This window comes from Octopus bimaculoides, chromosome 1 (assembly GCF_046866305.1).
Source record: "Octopus bimaculoides isolate indiv1 chromosome 1, ASM4686630v1, whole genome shotgun sequence".
NCBI classification, from domain to species: Eukaryota; Metazoa; Mollusca; class Cephalopoda; order Octopoda; family Octopodidae; genus Octopus; species Octopus bimaculoides.
The window spans coordinates 112,632,925-112,651,975 of record NC_142928.1 but is presented as its reverse complement, the minus strand read 5'-3'; the positions used below and the strand labels follow the sequence as shown (position 1 = coordinate 112,651,975).

At 36.4% G+C, this 19,051-nt stretch overlaps 1 protein-coding gene and 1 pseudogene across 2 annotated transcripts in view; one reads left to right on the top strand and one right to left on the bottom strand.

The window, feature by feature from the left end:
• The window catches only part of LOC149137691 (uncharacterized), a 1,585-nt pseudogene extending 1,393 nt beyond the window's left edge, over positions 1 to 192 (top strand).
• Positions 1 to 19,051, bottom strand: part of LOC106874050 (ER degradation-enhancing alpha-mannosidase-like protein 3) — a 465,143-nt gene that overhangs the window by 207,128 nt on the left and 238,964 nt on the right. The window lies entirely within an intron of this gene.

Below are 19,051 nucleotides of genomic sequence, written 5' to 3'. Positions count from 1 at the left end.
ACATTGGATTTTCCCTGAAACAGCTGTAAGACTTTATCCATTTCTTTCTTTGTACATACGCTAATACACGACCTATGTTATATTCCCCACTTATGTTGCTGCAATGACAGGGGCAAAACTAGTCGGTATACAGCACTTACTCGGTATTACCTGTATCTTTAGGGTTTGGTTGACTCCAATACCCTTCATAACCTTCATATATATATATATATATATATATATATATATATATATATATATATATATATATACATATATACCGATAAAGTTTTTTTGCATACTGAATTACTTGGCAAAATTGTTAATTATTATTTTTATTAACTAATTGGCAATTCCCTGCCCTATATCTGTAACCAAGTATCAAGAACTCATCGATGAAAACCCACTATCACATATAGAAAAATTTACAATTAAAAGCACAATAAAAAGCAAAGTAAATATCATAAGATAAATATAATAAAATGATTACACGTGATTCATAACGTGTTTCTTTCCTAATTTTTTCATTCATAATTTTTTCATTCATATTTTTATTCTTACGTTTGTAGAAATAAATATTCTTGTATTTTTCTATTATTTAATTGATTTTTAATGATAATTAAATAAACGTTTTTAGCTTTAAATAGTATAGCTTTAACTATTACATCGGTTAAATATGTACTAATTTTATCTTCATTATTATTTTAAACTTAAACTTCGTTCAAATTGTATTTAAAACAAAGATAATTTAAAATAATGATAATTTATGTAAGCTGTTTTTTGTATATAATATACATGTTATTATAATGGAGGAAGGGAGGATTACTGAATGGTTATTATTTTGATATTTTTAATAATTTTTCTATCTTTATAAAATAAGTATTTCATATTAATTCATTTGGTACTTATTGTTGGTTGAGATATATATATCTAATTATTGTTCTACTTACGATCTGACGATTAGCTATATTTTTGAATAGAATTTAATTTTCGATAGTTTCAATTGATTTTAATCGATTTAAATTTCCTTTCTATTTGAAAATTAGTTATGAAACATGTGTAATCATTTTATTATATTTATCTTATGATATTTACTTTGCTTTATATTATACTCATTTATTGTGCTTTTAATTGTTAATTTTTCTATATGTGATAGTGGATTTTCATCGATGAGTTCTTGATACTTGGTTATTTTCCCTAAAACTATATATTTTATATATATTTTATCTATAAAGCTCAATTTAATTTAAATTTTTTATAAATTGATTTTAATTGAGTTTTTACCTGTAATTTTGGATTTTGTCCCTAATATATATATATATATATATATATATATATTTCATACTCTTAGCTAGGAAGACAATAATTGAATTCAAGGGTAAACTTTGGACTAGGTCGGATATACCCCTGATAACTTCGATGTGGCTATGGGCTTGAGCAATTCAGCTCAGGTAACTGACTTAGTCAGAGCCTTTCTACTTAAGAGGCTATTCTTGGAGGTAACAGGCCTTCAAGGGGGTCTATACAGAGACAACGCCCTATTCATATACCCCACCAATAGCAAAAGTACCATAGAAAGAATTAAGAAAAAGATTAGACATTTTTTAAAATCATTTAATCATACTTGAATTCATGACCAACACTAAGATAGTTAATTTTTTAGATGCTACATTAGACATAGATAAAAGCCTTCACTACCCTTACAGAAAGCCAGAAGAAACCACATGTTATATTGGTACACTATCTAATCACCCACTCTGTATAATTAATGCTACAGTCTAGGCTGTTTCGAATAGACTATCTAAGGTATCCTCAAATGAAAATATTTTTAGTGATCATGCTCATCATTATAATCAAGCCCTTTCTAACACTGGGTACTCCCAGAAAATCTCTTTTGTTAAAAACTTAAATTGTAAACCACCTAAAGCATCAATCATTAGTAAAGTTCCGTCATATAAACAAATTAGTAATTCTAGAGTTGATTCTTTGAATGGAGGTAAAGTAAATAAATCTAATAAAAGCAAAAATAAAAGCACAGATACAACCAGCATAAATACAAATAGGCTTTAGATAAAAAAACATCAAGAAAGAAATCACACCGATAATAGTTCAGTTAGAGAAAACCATAACGATAGGAGTAATAATAACAATAAAAGAATTCCTAAACATAAGAACTGTAAATTACACAACTATATATGGTATAACATACCATATAATGTAGCAGTTACAGGAAAATTATGCAAGAAAATATTTTCAATTATATCCAATAACTTTCGACCCACTCATAAATATAGCAGTATTCTTTCCAAAACTATTAGAATCTCATATTTGACTCTCCCCAATATGAAATGCCTTATATCTAAACATAATAAAATCAGAATAAAAAAAAGCTAGATTAACCCTTTCGTTACCATATTTCTGACCAAAATACACCCCTTATGTGTTTCAATTAATTTCTGACATAATCATAAATTTAGTCTGGTTTCATTAAACGACTCTAACTTTTTTATTTATCAACATATTAATGTGATTTTTGGAAGATAATTTAACGAAAGGTTCTCAACTAATTCTATACCAAAATTTTTGTCACAGAGTGACTCTAATTACAGGTAAATTCAACAAAATATAAAATTATCTAAATTTTTGTTCAAACATCGCTATAGAAAATGGGTTATTAGCTAATATTCAATTGGATATAGAACAAAATATTATTATAGAAGAGTTGTGCACATTACTGGATTCATCAGGTGAATTTAAACACACAAAAGACAGGTGTACCATAAAGGTATAAATAAAACAAAAGACTGGAATTTGTCTGTGAAGAAAACTAAAAAAAAAAATACACACACACCATCAACTAGATAAAATAAGCTCTCCCATATACATAGATACACATAAATATACAATAATGATTTACAAAATAAATTAATTAAAATTCATCACTCACCTTACAGGTAAATTAAAATTACACAAAGAAAAATAAAAACGAAGTAAATTTGAAAATATTTATAAAATGAAATCACACATATATACAAATCAAACAATATTTCTATCATGAAAACTTGTAAAGCACCCTGCTCTACATAATGCAACCTTGCAGAATGCACATTGGAAAGTTGTTTCAACAGCCCTTCCACTAGGAGCTTTTCTTTTTTGATGAAGGCATTCGCGACACTGCTTTTTGCGACCCTCAATTTTTCCTAATTTATGGAGATCGGCCGAATTCAGAGGGATATCTCTCTGGCAGGCTTTGCTTTTTCTCCCTACAGTTATTTTTTTTGAGGAATAACCAGCTCTTAGTTGCGTTGCTACATCTGCACGGAACTGCAGATGATCGCATCGCTTTCGAACTGGCCCCGATTTGGTATATAGTATAAACGCATTAGTGATACTCATATTTACTATATACCAAACCAGGTATCACCACCATTTATTCCCCGGTCTGCCAAATGGATAATAAGACATCATCTGATTCAGCCGATCTACACCACCCATGTACCTGTTATAATCGAAGTTCACAAATGGCGTGCCATTTTCATCTACATGTGGCCGTGCACAGGTAGACAGAAAATTAATTCTGCCTCTTATCTCTGTATGCGGTTGCTAGCAAATTTCCTTTCTGCCGTTGAATTATTTCACCTTTTTTTCTTAATTTTGCTTTTTTTATATCCAACGGCAGTCCTTTTCTAATAGCGATCACTGTAGCACATGAATGTATTGCCACAGTATCTAAATTCTCCGAAAGTTTGACCGAACTGAAAAAGCGGTAAAAAAATAATATACGGCCCTGGTTATGGTATGGAAGTGATAAATTCCAGACCACATCATACCCTAGGCCATGCTGACTTACATAATTGTCTCTTTTGCCAGTACAAAATTCAAATCCAGAGCATTACCCAGTATTTGATTCACAAATCTTCCAAACTTTGATCCCCCATTTTGTGGGCTTTCCTGGCATATATTGCCGAAAACGCACTCGGCCTTTATAGCCCACCATACCCTCATCAATTGATAGATGTCTCCCTGGTCTATAGACTGTTTTATATGTGTTTTGAATACAGTCTATGAGGGGTTTTAAATAAGGGATCAAAGTCTGGTTCTCCACGTACTAGTGTACTGCTCGTGTCTCTTACATGTAAGTATTGTGTTAATTTCAAAAACTGTGTCCTCGTCATTATACTTGAGACATAATCGTCTCCAAAGGGTTCATCACTACTCCAGTAATTCGTTATTCTGGGAAGCTTTCTAATGCCCATAATAATATTTATGGCAAAATATGCCTTCATTTCGTTCAAGTTTGTAGGAAACCACAAACTATCCTTTTTTACGCTTTGTTTATATTCAGCGTAACGGTTTGTCTCCGCCGTAATTAATTCAAATAAGCTCATAGGGAAAAGCAAAAAGAAATAGTCTAAAGCTTTACTCTCCTGGGTAAGACTGTGATTTGGTCCAGTTTCTTCAGAAAAATCACTGAAAGAAAGAGTTTTCAAATTTTCATTCCATTCCGGTACCGATTCATTTTCTTTATCGCTATCATCGGAGCTCTCTGATCCACTGCATTCACTTTCGGAAAATGAAACATCGGATTCATCAAAAACCACGTGCGTTTTTTTTTCAGTTACAGATTCATCAAGGTCTTCAATGGAAAATCCTTCGAATTCTGACTCGCTGCTTGACAGAATAAAATTTGTATCCATTTTTTTCACCAGAATTACAAATTTTACAAACAGAACAGGAACAAATTTGGAAAAAAATCTCACAAAATTCACAAATTTAAAAAAACACGTCGATCTTCGTACAAAGCTATAGCTGAAGTGTTTACACAGTATAATCACATGTTTTCACAAATGTACTAATGAGATTTGATCAGATATTCTCATTTAAATATGAATAGGTGATTACGGGCGGTTTGGGCACATGAACCAAAATTTTTTTCGGGCGGCTTTGGGTGGTTTGGTAATGAAAAGGTTAAGAACAAACAATAATAATCAGTCTAACCCCAATAATCCAAGAACTAATAATGATAGTATCCAAATTAATAATCCTGAGAATAATAACATTGTTGATAATGGTATTAATAATAGTAATTGTAATGACAACAACATTATTAGGCCCAATAACCCTATCCAAATATCGAATCACAGTATACTAGATGAATCACTAAACCTAGACCCAATACAGAATAGTGGCACACCCTATAGTACTTCCGCGTTAAATAACGATACTGCTACTACTAATAGAATAACCAGTTACACCTCAAACAGTAATTATGGCAATAATTTTACTAGTCACAATTCCAATATAATTAATAATAATGTTGATAAGGCTTATAGATCTAGCACCAGTATTAACGGCAGAAAGAATAGAGGTAGTGAAACTTTGAACAACTCCAATAGAGGTAATAACAATAATAGTAACGACAGTGTAGGCGTAAACTCTAACTACCCTAGAAGTAACCAAGATAACAATTCTATAAACAGTTACCCTCCACGTGCAAGCATTAGACGGCCTGGTAATTATAAATTTGGGTGCAATTGTGTAACAACATGTTTTTACGTGGAAACTGCCTAGCAAAAAACATAGTCTACTCTTGTGAAATAATTACAGAAGCAAATACTCTCACCTACCTTGGTTGCTCATCCTCCTGGAAATCTAGGTTCTATAACCATAGGTCATCATTTAGACTCAAGCATAAGGCTAATAGCACTTTATTATCACATAGAATATGGGAACTTAAAAACGAAAATATTAACTCCAACCTTAGATGGTCCATAGTTGGATTGGCAGTGATTTATAAAAATAATAGAACTGGTTGCCAGTTATGTTTCTTAGAACTATTGAAAATCATTAGATTCCCCGAGAAGGACAAACTAGTTAATAAAAAATCAGAATTCAAACCAACTTGTATGCATAAACTGATTAAAACCTTTAAATACTATAAGCCTCAAGTCCCCATTTTTAATTTCTAATCACTTCATGATCTTCTTTCATTGGAAATCCCCTCATCTGATCCCTCCTGCCGCTATTCAGGCATTGAATTAATAACTCCTGGGCTTACCCCCAACTACTTACTTATTCAGTTTACTTTCGCCTAGCTAGATTCTGACCCCATATAGTACACACATATTTAATAATCCGAGGTCTCTAAGTCTTATTTATAGAGAAAATATCTAAATAATTTAGTCACTGACTCTAAAATTTCGAATAACACTACAATACACATAGGTCATATTAGCTAACACTAATAACTTCAATAATGTTTATAGCAATATTATACTAGTATTCATTAGTGGATAGGAACCTAGACTCTTTTAACTTCATATAACACTTCTGAAACAATTAAAATAGGAATATAGTAGAAATTGCCCAATGGCATATAATTTACATAAGTAGATAGACCTGAAATTTCTGAAATCACAATATTTTTCCAATCACTATATTATTACTATTATATTATTACTATTATAATTGTTCTTCATACTTTTAATTTTAATTTTAACTTCAATCCTAATTTTCTTTTCATTTTATTTTTTATTTTATTTTTAACACTTTCAATTTACTTTTTACCCCTTCTATTATTATTTATTTATCCTTTTATATATCTTGTCATGTATCTTGTCATGTATTTCCAAATATATTTGATGGCTTCTGATATTTTGATATTTTACAGCATCTTTTTCTGATTTCACCAGTTTTTATTCTGTCAGTATTTTTACTACTTCCAATGCTCCTTCACTATTATATTTTTTTTTAAATGATTATTGTAAAACAATTTTTTTTTAATGATTCTTATAAAATTCTATTCCTATAGAACCTTATATCTCTATATCAATTATTTCACTTATTGTTAATTTGCTGCTCACTTTTATCACTTATATTTATCTTTTTTCTTTTTAAATCATTTCCCTTATTGATCATCACGCATTTCAACATGGTAAATTAGATTTGTCATAGACAGATATAAAAAACATTTAAAAAAAAAAAAAAAAAAAAAAAATGAAGTATATGTAACTCAATCTATTCTTTTAAAGATATGTAGCTCAATCTATTGAGAATAGTATATTATATACTAGCAGAAATACCCGGCGTTGCCCAGGTTAAAGAGAATAATGAAATCTAAAAACGCCGTCTAGACTACGCATCATCTTTATATATAGAGATGTATATACACACACGCACCCAAACACACGTATATATATATGTATATCAATATAAATATATGAAAGTCAATGAAGTTTCGTAAAAGAAGGTGATCATGTACATACTTTCTTGCTGTTGTGATTATAACACCTTGTTGTAAACTATGTTCCTTGTTTTCCCTTGTGGAGCATATACAAATAGGTTTTTTTTTGCTGCCCACTCTTGAGCAGCCAACATACAGTTGTCCATGTGAGAAGCAGGGCTCTTCCAAGAGAAGACCAGCTACAGACAGTGTTTGACCCTGAGATTTGTTTATGGACATGGCAAAAGTCACATGAAGGGGGAATTGTAGTCTTCTGAATGTAAAAGGAATGACTGCTCCTGATGGAGTAAGAGGAATTCTTGGAATAAAGACGTCATCCCCTTTTGCACATCCAGAAAGAATGGTAGCCTCGATAACGTGTGACATCATTTTCTAAATAATGCTCATCTGTTATGTTCGGGTTAAAATTTCATCAACATCAAAAATATATGAATTTTCATGGGAGTTATGGCCGTTATGCAAAGAATATAATTTCCAAATTTCATAAAGATCCATTCAGTACTTTTGACGTAGTTTTGGATAAGAAAACAAATGACTAATGTGTGTGTTTGTGTGCATGTGTATGTGTGTGTGATGGGTGTATATATGTATAGATATCTGTATGCATGTATATATGTATATATGTGTACATATTACATGTACATCTATATATATATATACATCTACACATATGTATACATATACATGTATGTATAGATCTATATATATATATATATATATATATATATATATATATATATATATATATATATATATACATATACATCTATATGTATACATATACATCTCTCTTTCTCTCTCTGTGAAAGTATCTGTCACTACAGTATCGAAATGTGATTGTTTCAGTTAGTGGAATAGTTTCATTTTTAAAGTGAAAGTATTTGACATGAGTGTTTTTGTTTCACTTTTGACACGTAATACTTAAATAGTGGAGGAGATATGTTGCTGTGTGCTCGAACTCTGCAAGAAGTTAATAATTTTTTTTTACTAAAACACAACTGGAACCCTAAGTAAGGCATGTGTAAAATTTGAATGAAATTGGTTGCGTAGTTCTCGAGTTTTAGGGATTCACACAGACAGACAGACAGACAGACAGACAGACACACACACATTCTCATTTTTATATATATAGATAACTGGTACATACTCAAAATCAAGATATACACTTATAAGGTATATTGTATGTGTGGAAACATAGATAGACGTGAGTGCAGGTGTGCTGATACTATACATGGAGATATCTATATCAGGACGTATGTTTAAGGATATGTGGATATGTGAGTGTATGTATATGGTTACTAGGGTGTAACTATAGATGTGTGGAGATGTATGTGTATATTCATGCATTCAGAATTTTGCATAACGAGGCGTACGTGTATACGCTCGAGCATGTTAGCAGGCGTATCTGTATAAGTGCATGTGTATACACACATAAACATATACTATGACTTCTAAGTAAGTGTATGTACCCATGTAATAGAGAAGTTTATAAAGCTAGGAATTTTTAGTAGTGTGTATGGGTAAACTGACCACTCATCACAATGATATCAAATTACAACCTTAATCTATATTTCAAGGAGTGGCCTAAGAAATTATTTATGACCACTACAATCCCATCCAAGGCAACATCATGTTCTCAACTCTATAGTATTTTATCTCTTTATGTCTTATTCTACATTATGGTTTTATTTATTTTATTTCTTTTGTTACTTTATTCCAATTTCGCTAAATCTTATTTATATATGTATCTAACTTTATTATCCTTATTTTTAGTTTTATTACTCTGGATTTGACTTCTCTTACTTTTATATTTCATTTTATTTTTTAATTTTAACTTTTACTTTATTTTTTACTTTTGATCTTCTCTTTCTATCACATACACACTAGTTAAATATAATCCAATCTATTTAACATTCACTCTATGCTGAATTGTGGTACAGTATGGGCAGATTTTTGAAATCCAATGAACATTTATGAAGATATAGGCACAGGAGTGGCTGTGTGGTAAGTAGCTTGCTTACCAACCACATGGTTTCAGGTTCAGTCCCACTGCGTGTCACCTTGGGCAAGTGTCTTCTACTATAGCCTCGAGTCGACCAAAGCCTTGTGAGTGGATTTGGTAGCCGGAAACTGAAAGAAGCCCATCGTATATATGTATGTATGTGTGTTTGTGTGTCTGTGTTTGTCCCACCATCATTGCTTGACAACCAATGCTGGTGTGTTTACGTCCCCATAACTTAGCGGTTCGGCAAAAAGTGACCGATAAAATAAGTACTAGGCTTCCAAAGAATAAGTCCTGGGGTCGATTTGCTCGACTAAAGGCGGTGTTCCAGCATGGCCGCAGTCAAATGACTGAAACAAGTAAAAGAGTAAAAGAGTATATAACTTTTTAAAGGATAAACCTATTATAATGGGTAATACTAAATGGATTTTTTTCTTTTTCTCTTTCTTTTTCTTTTTCCTTTGTGATGTAATCTTTGGACTAGCAATGTTTGCAGCTGAAGATAGCTTTAAACCATCCTTTATATCAACAATATATACTGATGTAATGACAGATTGTGTATAAAGCTTGACACACTTGTACCGCGATATCCTTTGTGTTCTGTTTTCACTTTACGTTTGATATATTCTTTCACCTCTGCCACTATCTCGCATATACAGGTGGTTACACTTATCAAGTATTACCTGTAAACTTAGAGTACCTACGTGGTATATATATATATATATATATATATATATTCGCCATGATAGATCACTTGCCACTAAACTCTTTTCTATTTTCTCTCCCTGTTTATTTCTGTGTTCCTTTCTGTCGAAGAGTATAGGCTTGAAACGTAAAAGACTCTCACTTCCCGAGTGTTAAACTAATACATCTGTTTGTTGTTTACACACCCGTCTTCATCTTTTGTTTTTTTTTGTAAATTCTCACTATATATATATATATATATCATCATCATCGTTTAACGTCCGCTTTCCATGCTAGCATGGGTTGGACGATTTGACTGAGGACTGGTGAAACCGGATGGCAACACCAGGCTCCAATCTAATTTGGCAGAGTTTCTACAGCTGGATGCCCTTACTAACGCCAACCACTCAGAGAGTGTAGTGGGTGTGCGTGTATTTATAAAATTATATACATATACGGAAGCACTTATGCACACACATATACAAACATGAGTATATATAAATATAAATATATCATCATCATCATCATCATCATCGTTTAACGTCCGCTTTCCATGCTAGCATGGGTTGGACGATTTGACTGAGGACTGGTAAAACTGGATGGCAACACCAGGCTCCAATCTAATTTGGCAGAGTTTCTACAGCTGGATGCCCTTCCTAACGCCAACCACTCAGAGTGTAGTGGGTGCTTTTACGTGTCACCCGCACGAAAACGGCCACGCTCGAAATGGTGTCTTTTATGTGCCACCCACACAAGAGCCAGTCCAGGGGCACTGGCAACAATCTTGCTCGAAAACCCTACAAGGCCAGTCAGGCAGTACTGGCAACGGTCACGCTCAGGATGGTACATCTTATGTGCCACCTGCACAAGAGCCAGTCCAGGGGCACTGGCAACGATCTCACTTGGCTTGCCGGGTCTTCTCACGCACAGCACATTTCCAAAGGTCTCGGTCAGTAGTCATCGCCTCGGTGAGGCCCAATGTTCGAAGGTCTTGCCTCACCACCTCAGCCCAGGTCTTCCTGGGCCTACCTCTTCCACGGGTTCCCTCAACTGTTAGGGAGTGGCACTTTTTCATGCAGCTATCCTCATTCATTCTCACCACATGTCCAAACCAGCGCAATCGTCTCTCTTGCACACCACAACTGATGCTTCTTATGTTCAACTTTTCTCTCAAGATACTTACACTCTGATGGGTATGCACATTTACATTACACATCCAGCGGAGCATACTGGCTTCATTCCTTGCGAGCTTACGCATGTCCTCAGCAGTCACAGCCCATGTTTCACTGCCATGTAGCATGGCTGTTCGTACACATGCGTCATACAGTCTGCCTTTTACTCTGAGTGAGAGTCCCTTTGTCGCCAGCAGAGGTAAGAGCTCTCTAAACTTGACCCAGGCTATTCTTATTCTAGCAGTTACACTTTCAGCGCAACCACCCCCACTACTAACTTGGTCACCCAGATAGCGGAAGCTATCAACTACCTCTAGTTTTTCTCCCTGGAATGAGATAGAAGTTGTTTCCTGTTTGTTTACAGTGTTTATTGCACCTGCACATCTGCCACATACAAAGACTAACTTTGTAGTTAATCTGCCTTTGATATTGCTGCACCTCTTATGTGTCCATAGCTTGCACCGGGTACATCTTATAGAGTAACTACCTACTCCTTTACTGAATACTGAGCAGGGCCATCTACCTGAAGGGGTTTGTGTTTTATCTACCTTCCTACTTATTAGGATTTTGGTTTTAGCTAGGTTGACTCTAAGGCCCTTCGATTCTAGTCCTTGCTTCCACACCTTAAACTTCTCCTCTAGTTCTGATAGTGACTGCGCAATTAGTGCAAGGTCATCAGCATAGAGGAGCTCCCAGGGGCAACCTGTCTTGAATTCCTCTGTGATCGCTTGGAGGACTATGATAAATAGGAGGGGACTGAGGACGGAACCTTGGTGGACCCCTACCTCTACCCGGAATTCATTACTGTACTCATTTCCAACCCTCACCTTACTGACAGCATCTCTGTACATGGCTCGCACAGCTCTTACTAACCATTCTTCTATCCCAAGTTTCCTCATTGACCACCAGATAAGGGATCGGGGGACCCTGTCAAAGGCTTTCTCCATGTCAACGAAGGCCAGGTACAGAGGTTTATCCTTGGCTAGATATTTCTCCTGCAGCTGTCTCACTAGAAATATGGCATCAGTGGTGCTTTTACCTGGCACGAACCCAAACTGCATCTCATCTAAATTGATTTGCTCCCTAATTAGTTGGGCTATGACCCTCTCCGTAACTTTCATAACCTGATCTAACAGCTTGATGCCTCTGTAATTATTAGTATCTAAAGCGTCACCTTTACCTTTGTAGCAGTTTACTATGGTGCTGCTACACCAGTCATTGGGTATGACTCCTTCGTGTATCACCTGGTTCGTAATACGGGTGACTAGGCTGTAGCCAACACTGCCAGATATTTTGAGCATCTCTGCAGTGATTCCTGATGGGCCGGGGGCTTTCCCTGTCTTCATACTCTTAATTGCTTTATCTACCCTGGTACTGTCAACTCGGATAGCTGGTCCCTCTGTTGGGTCGACATACAGCAGGCTCTCTTTCTCCCATTCATTCTCTTTATTAAGCAATCTATCGTAGTGGCATCTCCAGACCTCTTTCTTTGCAGCCTCATTTAGTGCAAGCGTACCATCATCCATGCGCACACATTTCTCTCCTACAACATCACTATTCTCTCTCCTACACAGTCTTGCAACACGAAATACCTCGAGTCTTTGGTCCTCACGGCGCAGAACATTGGCAAATCTTTTCTTATCTGCTTCCCCTCTGGCTAAATAAACCTGTCGCCTAGCTTCCCTTCTGGCAGATTGGTACAATTCCCTGCTACCACCGTTCTTCCAGTCCTTCCAAGCTTGTTTCTTTTGTCTAATAGCCCCGTCTACATCCTTGTTCCACCACCACGTTACTCTGGGTCGAGAGGGGACTTTACACCAGCCACAGATCTGGTCTGTGGCTCTCAACAGGTTGTCCCGCAGAAATCTCCAATTGTCTTCCACGTTGTATGATGCTATATCTCCTTCTATTTCGTCAAATGCTTCAAGTAACTTGTCTCTAAGTCTCTGTCCATTTGCAGGGTCTTTAAGTTTCCATACCCTTCTCCTCCAAGCCGGTCTACTTCTGGGCACCCATTTTGCCTTGATCTCGAAGTCGCTAACTACTAATCTGTGTTGGGGTGTACATTCTTCGCCAGGGAGGGTTTTGGCATTTATAAGCCTCCCTCTTTCTTTAGTTCTGGCGAGGATGTAGTCGATTTGGCTAGAGTGTCTTCCGGATTGGTAGGTGACTAGGTGACAGGCAGGTTTCCTGAAGTTGGTATTGCAAACCATAAGATCGGTTGCATCACAGAACTCCAGCAGTCTGGTTCCCTCCTCGTTGCGGGAACCGAAGCCATAGCCTCCATGTATGCCATGGAAGCCTCCAGCACGACGTCCGACATGACCATTGAAGTCACCAGCCACAAAGAGAAGGTCTCTGTCTCTTGTCGACGAGGTAGTTTGCAAGAGGGTGTCATAGAATTGGTCTTTCAGCCCAACCGGGAGCCCCGGTTGAGGTGCATAGGCTGAGATGACAGTAGCTAGCCTATGATGAAGCACTAGTCTAATCTTAAGTACTCTGTCACATACTCTAACTACCGCGATTACCTTATCAACCCATTTCTCTGCTAGAAGTATTCCTACGCCCCCGACTCCGTCAGTGTTCCCTGCCCAGAAAAACTTGTACCTGTGTTCTTTGCCTGTGAGGAACCTCGCAGAACCTCCTCTCCATCTTACTTCTTGGATGCAGCACAGATCTACACGTCGCCGTTCAAGCATCTCAACAATCTCACCAGACCTACCTTTCAGCGTGCCGACGTTGAGAGTGCCAATCCTGACAGTGTGGGAGGAGTGGGTGTCAGGGGAGTGGGCCCGTGTGACCCTGGGATGGGGGTAAGCAGTGTCGTGAACCTGAAAAGAAAGCTTGCATTTGGCAGAGTTCATAAACAAAAACAATACCTACAATCTTCATATACTACCCAATCTTTATGCGCTATAAGATTGATAAGAGAGGGGGTATAAGGTCACAGGCAGTGTTCGCGGAAGATGATCTAAAAAGACTTCCGGTGCTGGTGGAGGGGGTGGGAGGGCGGGCGTACCGCGGGCTAATGGAGCTTCGTCGTGGGTTCTATTAGCATAGAGATTCCAGTACGAAATTGTGGTGGAGTTGGAAAGCGAGCTGGTTATATGTTTGGGGTTCGCGTGCGAGTCGAAGAGGAAATGGTGGAAGTGGTGATTCAGAGAGAGAGAGAGAGATAGAATACAATAGGGAGGGAGAGGGAGAGGCAGCAGTACAACATGCTGGTCAAATTCGTTAGGTTTTAAGAAATAGGTTGAAAGAAACACAGCAGTGTTTAAACGTGAGATTAAATGCTTGAATCGGTAACAGAAATGAGAGTTAAAAATCGTAATTTTTAAAGGGGGTTAGAGACAAATTTCAGTCAGGTTTGGGCTAAGGAGCAAACTTCAACAAGTAGAGGTGAAGACGATAGATCGCGTGAAATAGAGAAAAAAATACATAAATAATCATGAATTCAAGACAAATGTATAGTTAGAGAAAACGAAGTGGGGTGGTGGAAGGGGAGCGCATCAGAAGGGATAATATATGAAAAATAGGAATGACTTAGCTATTGTTCATGTCTTGGTGAGCTTTGTCGCGGGCTAATGGAGCTTCGTCGTGGGTTCTATTAGCATAGAGACTCCAGTACGAAATTGTGGTGGAGTTGGAAAGCGAGCTGGTTATATGTTTGGGGTTCGCGCGCGAGTCGAAGAGGAAATGGTGGAAGTGGTGATTCAGAGAGAGAGAGAGATAGAATACAATAGGGAGGGAGAGGGAGAGGCAATATATACATATACATAACACTGGTTAAAAAATAAACATCAGAATTGGGTAAAAAATTTTATATCATCCCAATATATTCAAACTGTTGAACATAATACATATTAAAATACTAGGGCGTTCAGCACAAAAAGCCTGAAGGTATAAGAATATACATATACACACATATGAAAACATGTGAAAAACCTGTAAAGAACGATGCATATGAAAGTATATGAAGAAAATATGAATGTATATATAGCAAGGTGACTAAAAGTTAAGTAAATATTAAATAGTAAACTAGTAAAAGTAAAGGGAGTCCAAAATAATGTCCATCGTAAAGTGTAAAAAGGAATTCAAATCAAGAATCCAGAATAATATCCATTGTAAAGTGCAAGAAGGAATTCAAGTCTACAGCCCTTTCAGGAGTCACTGCCACAACCCATTAACACCTGTTTGATAGTGTTAAAAAAAAAAATTATGAATTATAGACTAATCCTTGCTGATACTATTATGTTTTTAAATTTTAAATTTTTCAATTCTTAGGCTAATTAATTGGTACACACACTAAATAAATGTTTCTTCTTTCCTTGTAATAATAACAGATTACCAGCATGTGAAACCTCTTTCGTAAAGATATATTCTATTTTGTTGATGATGGGGCATTTGCCGGTTTGGTGTTTTAATGTGTTACTAGATTGTGGTAGTGGCTCCTGAAGAGGCTGCAGACTTGAATTCCCTTTTACACATTATGATGGACGTTATTTTGGATTCCTTTTACCTTTAATAGTTTACTAGCTTACATTTTTAAAACTTTCACTCACCTTTCTACATATACATTCATATTTTCTTCATGTGTTTTCATATGCTTTCATACACATTGTTCTTTACAGGTTTTTCACACATTGTTATATGTGCGTATATGTATATTCTTATACCTTCGAGTTTCGTGCGCTGAATGCTCTTGTATTTTAATATGTATTTATTTATGTTCAACAGTGTGAATATTTGTTTGCCCAATTCTGATGTTTATTTTTTAACCTCAGTTTTTTTTACTTGAGCACTTCTATCTGTAGCTCTATATTTATTTTATTTATCAATTCCTATAAGGAGAAACAAAATTTAAAAATTAGAGACTTAAATTAAATATCTTATCCACACATCCCACTGATGCAATGCTGAGACAAGTCACTGAAGCTGTCTGTATACAGGAGTACAAACCCTCTCTCAACCGTAAATCTGAGTGGGGTAACATCCAGATTCCACTCGGGAGTACACCTCTATAGACACCCTTCTCTCTCTTTTACATGTGGAATTCCATTCCATACATACAGGTTGAGATGCGTAATACATACATATATGTAGTTATATATAACCGTATGAGCGTATATAGTTTGATATGTATGTACGTATGTGTAGATGTATGTGTGTGTGCACGTGTGTGTATGTGTTGTGCGTTGTGTATGTGACTATATGAGTGTGTGCATGCATGTGCGTATGAGTATGTGTAGATACATCTATGTGTGGTATGTTTATGTGTGAAAAAAAAAAAGGTTATAATAAAAAAAAATGCATATTTGAATTTTAACCGTTATCCTTGTATTAGTGTCATATATATTTGTATGTGTGTATGTGTGTGTGTATATATGTATAGGTATAATGATGGATAAGCATATATGCGTGTATACTTTAAGATTATACATATATTTGTGAGTGTGTGTGAGTGTCAATATGATTGTGTGTACTTGTATATATATGTATAAGCAAGGTTATATATGTGCATATATGTATCTAAGACATTGTATCAATTCACCGTTAGATGATGGTGAGAGGGACGAACGCACACACACACATATATGTGTGTGTGTGTTTACTTATGTGTATATGCATATGTATATGTGTGCGTATATACAACCCTCAACAAAGTAACAGTCATGTATACAACTTGAACTGATTCACATATCAGTACATAAACATACGTTCACATGTACATACATATGTACACACACACACACACACAAATACGTCTACACACTTACCCTATTACTCACGTACATCCATAAGTACATACGCACACATGCATACGCATGTACACAGATGCATATGCGCACACATGTGCATGTACATACATACATACATACATACATACACACATACGTATATATCATGAACTAACTGTTACTTTCTCAGATGCAGCACAAAATTTTGTCAATGAACAGGTCGCGGTCTCAAAGCGACGAAAATATTTTGACAAATTAAATTTAAATGTTGAAGTGAATCTAACAGATTTTGTGTGTTATTTTAAATGGCTTATAAACACCTTCCACGCTGCAATTGTTTATATATATATATATATAAACATCTCATACCTTCGCGCTTTAGTTTGCCCTCTATTATTTATCTTGTTTCTCTCCATGAAGTTCAATTGAATTCAGTTGTTGTCTTAAATTCATACTTATTCATTTTCTAAGCTTCCTAAATTCATGCTACGTTATATTCTATTCACCTAGAATTCATTGCTCTTTTAAAAATTACGATTTATGCATTGTTGTCTCTCAAATATTTAAAATCTACAATTAAGAGCCCTATCTACTCGCTGACGGTACCTACCCACCCCTACCCATTTTCCTTTATTCAAAAATTCTTATCGCTCCTTAAAATTATGGCTTTTAAGTGTTGATTTCTCAGCCCAAGAATTACAGCGTGATGGGCTGCTTGACTGGTCTCCCCCCTCTCTCTCTCTTTATATATATATATATGATGATGATGATCTTTTCTCCCGCCATGCCTCTGTCTACCCCTCCATCCTCTCTCTCTCTCTCGTAGTTTTTCCTTAAGGTCTTCAGGTTCTGGCTATATATAAATGAGAAATCCATTCTAAATTATCTCGCTGACATACTACGACGAAATCTCCAAGATGCAGATAAGATAGAGATTTTTATTTATTTACGGCCTCAAACATCTCATACCTTCGCGCTTTAGTTTGCCCTCTATTATTTATCTTGTTTCTCTCCATGAAATTCAATTCAATTCAGTTGTTGTCTTAAATTCATACTTATTCATTTTCTAAGCTTCCTAAATTCATGCTACGTTATATTCTATTCACCTAGAATTCATTGCTCTTTTAAAAATTACGATTTATGCATTGTTGTCTCTCAAATATTTAAAATCTACAATTAAGAGCCCTATCTACTCGCTGACGGTAAACCGCCCTCCCACCCCCTCCACCGGAAGTTCATTCCTCTGTCATCCTGTCAACCTCGGCTGTCTCCCGGAACCCATCTAGTGGCCTTGGCCATCCTCTCCCCTACCTTTGGGTAGCGCATTAAGTTTGAGAAATGTTTGCAGGTTGTAGGTACTGTTTTGCTTATGAATTCTTCCAATTGCAAGTTTTCTTTTCAGGTACACGACACTGCTTTTCCCCTTCCCAGGATACAGGCCTACACCCCCAACACCCATACTGTTAGGATTGGCACTCTCAACGTCGGCACGCTGAAAGGTAGATCTGGTGAAATTGTTGAGATGCTTGAACGGAGACGCGTGGATATGTGCTGCATCCAGGAAGTAAGATGGAGAGGAGGTTCTGCGAGGTTCCTCACAGGCAAAGAACACAGGTACAAGATTTTCTGGGCAGGGAACACTGACGGGGCCGGGGGGGTAGGAATACTTCTAGCGGAGAAATGGGTGGATAAGGTAATCGAGGTCGTTAGAGTAAGTCACAGAGTACTTAAGATCAGACTAGTGCTTCATCATAGATTAGCTACTGTCATCTCAGCCTATGCACCTCAACCGGGGCTACCAGATGGTCTGAAAGACCAATTCTATGACACCCTCTTGCAAACTACCTCATTGACGAGTGACAGGGACCTTCTCTTTGTGGCTGGAGACTTCAACGGTCATGTCGGACGTCGTGCTGGAGGCTTCCATGGCATACATGGAGGCTATGGCTTCGGTTCCCGCAACGAGGAGGGAACCGGACTGCTGGAGTTCTGTGATGCAACCGATCTTATGGTCTGCAATACCAACTTCAGGAAACCTGCCAGTCACCTAGTCACCTACCGCTCCGGCAGACACTCTAGCCAAATCGACTACATCCTCGCCAGAAATAGGGAAAGAGGGCGGCTTATAAATGCCAAAACCTACCCTGGCGAAGAATGTACCCCACAACATAGATTAGTAGTTAGCGACTTTGGGATCAAGGCAAAATGGGTGCCCAGAATTAGACAGGCTTGG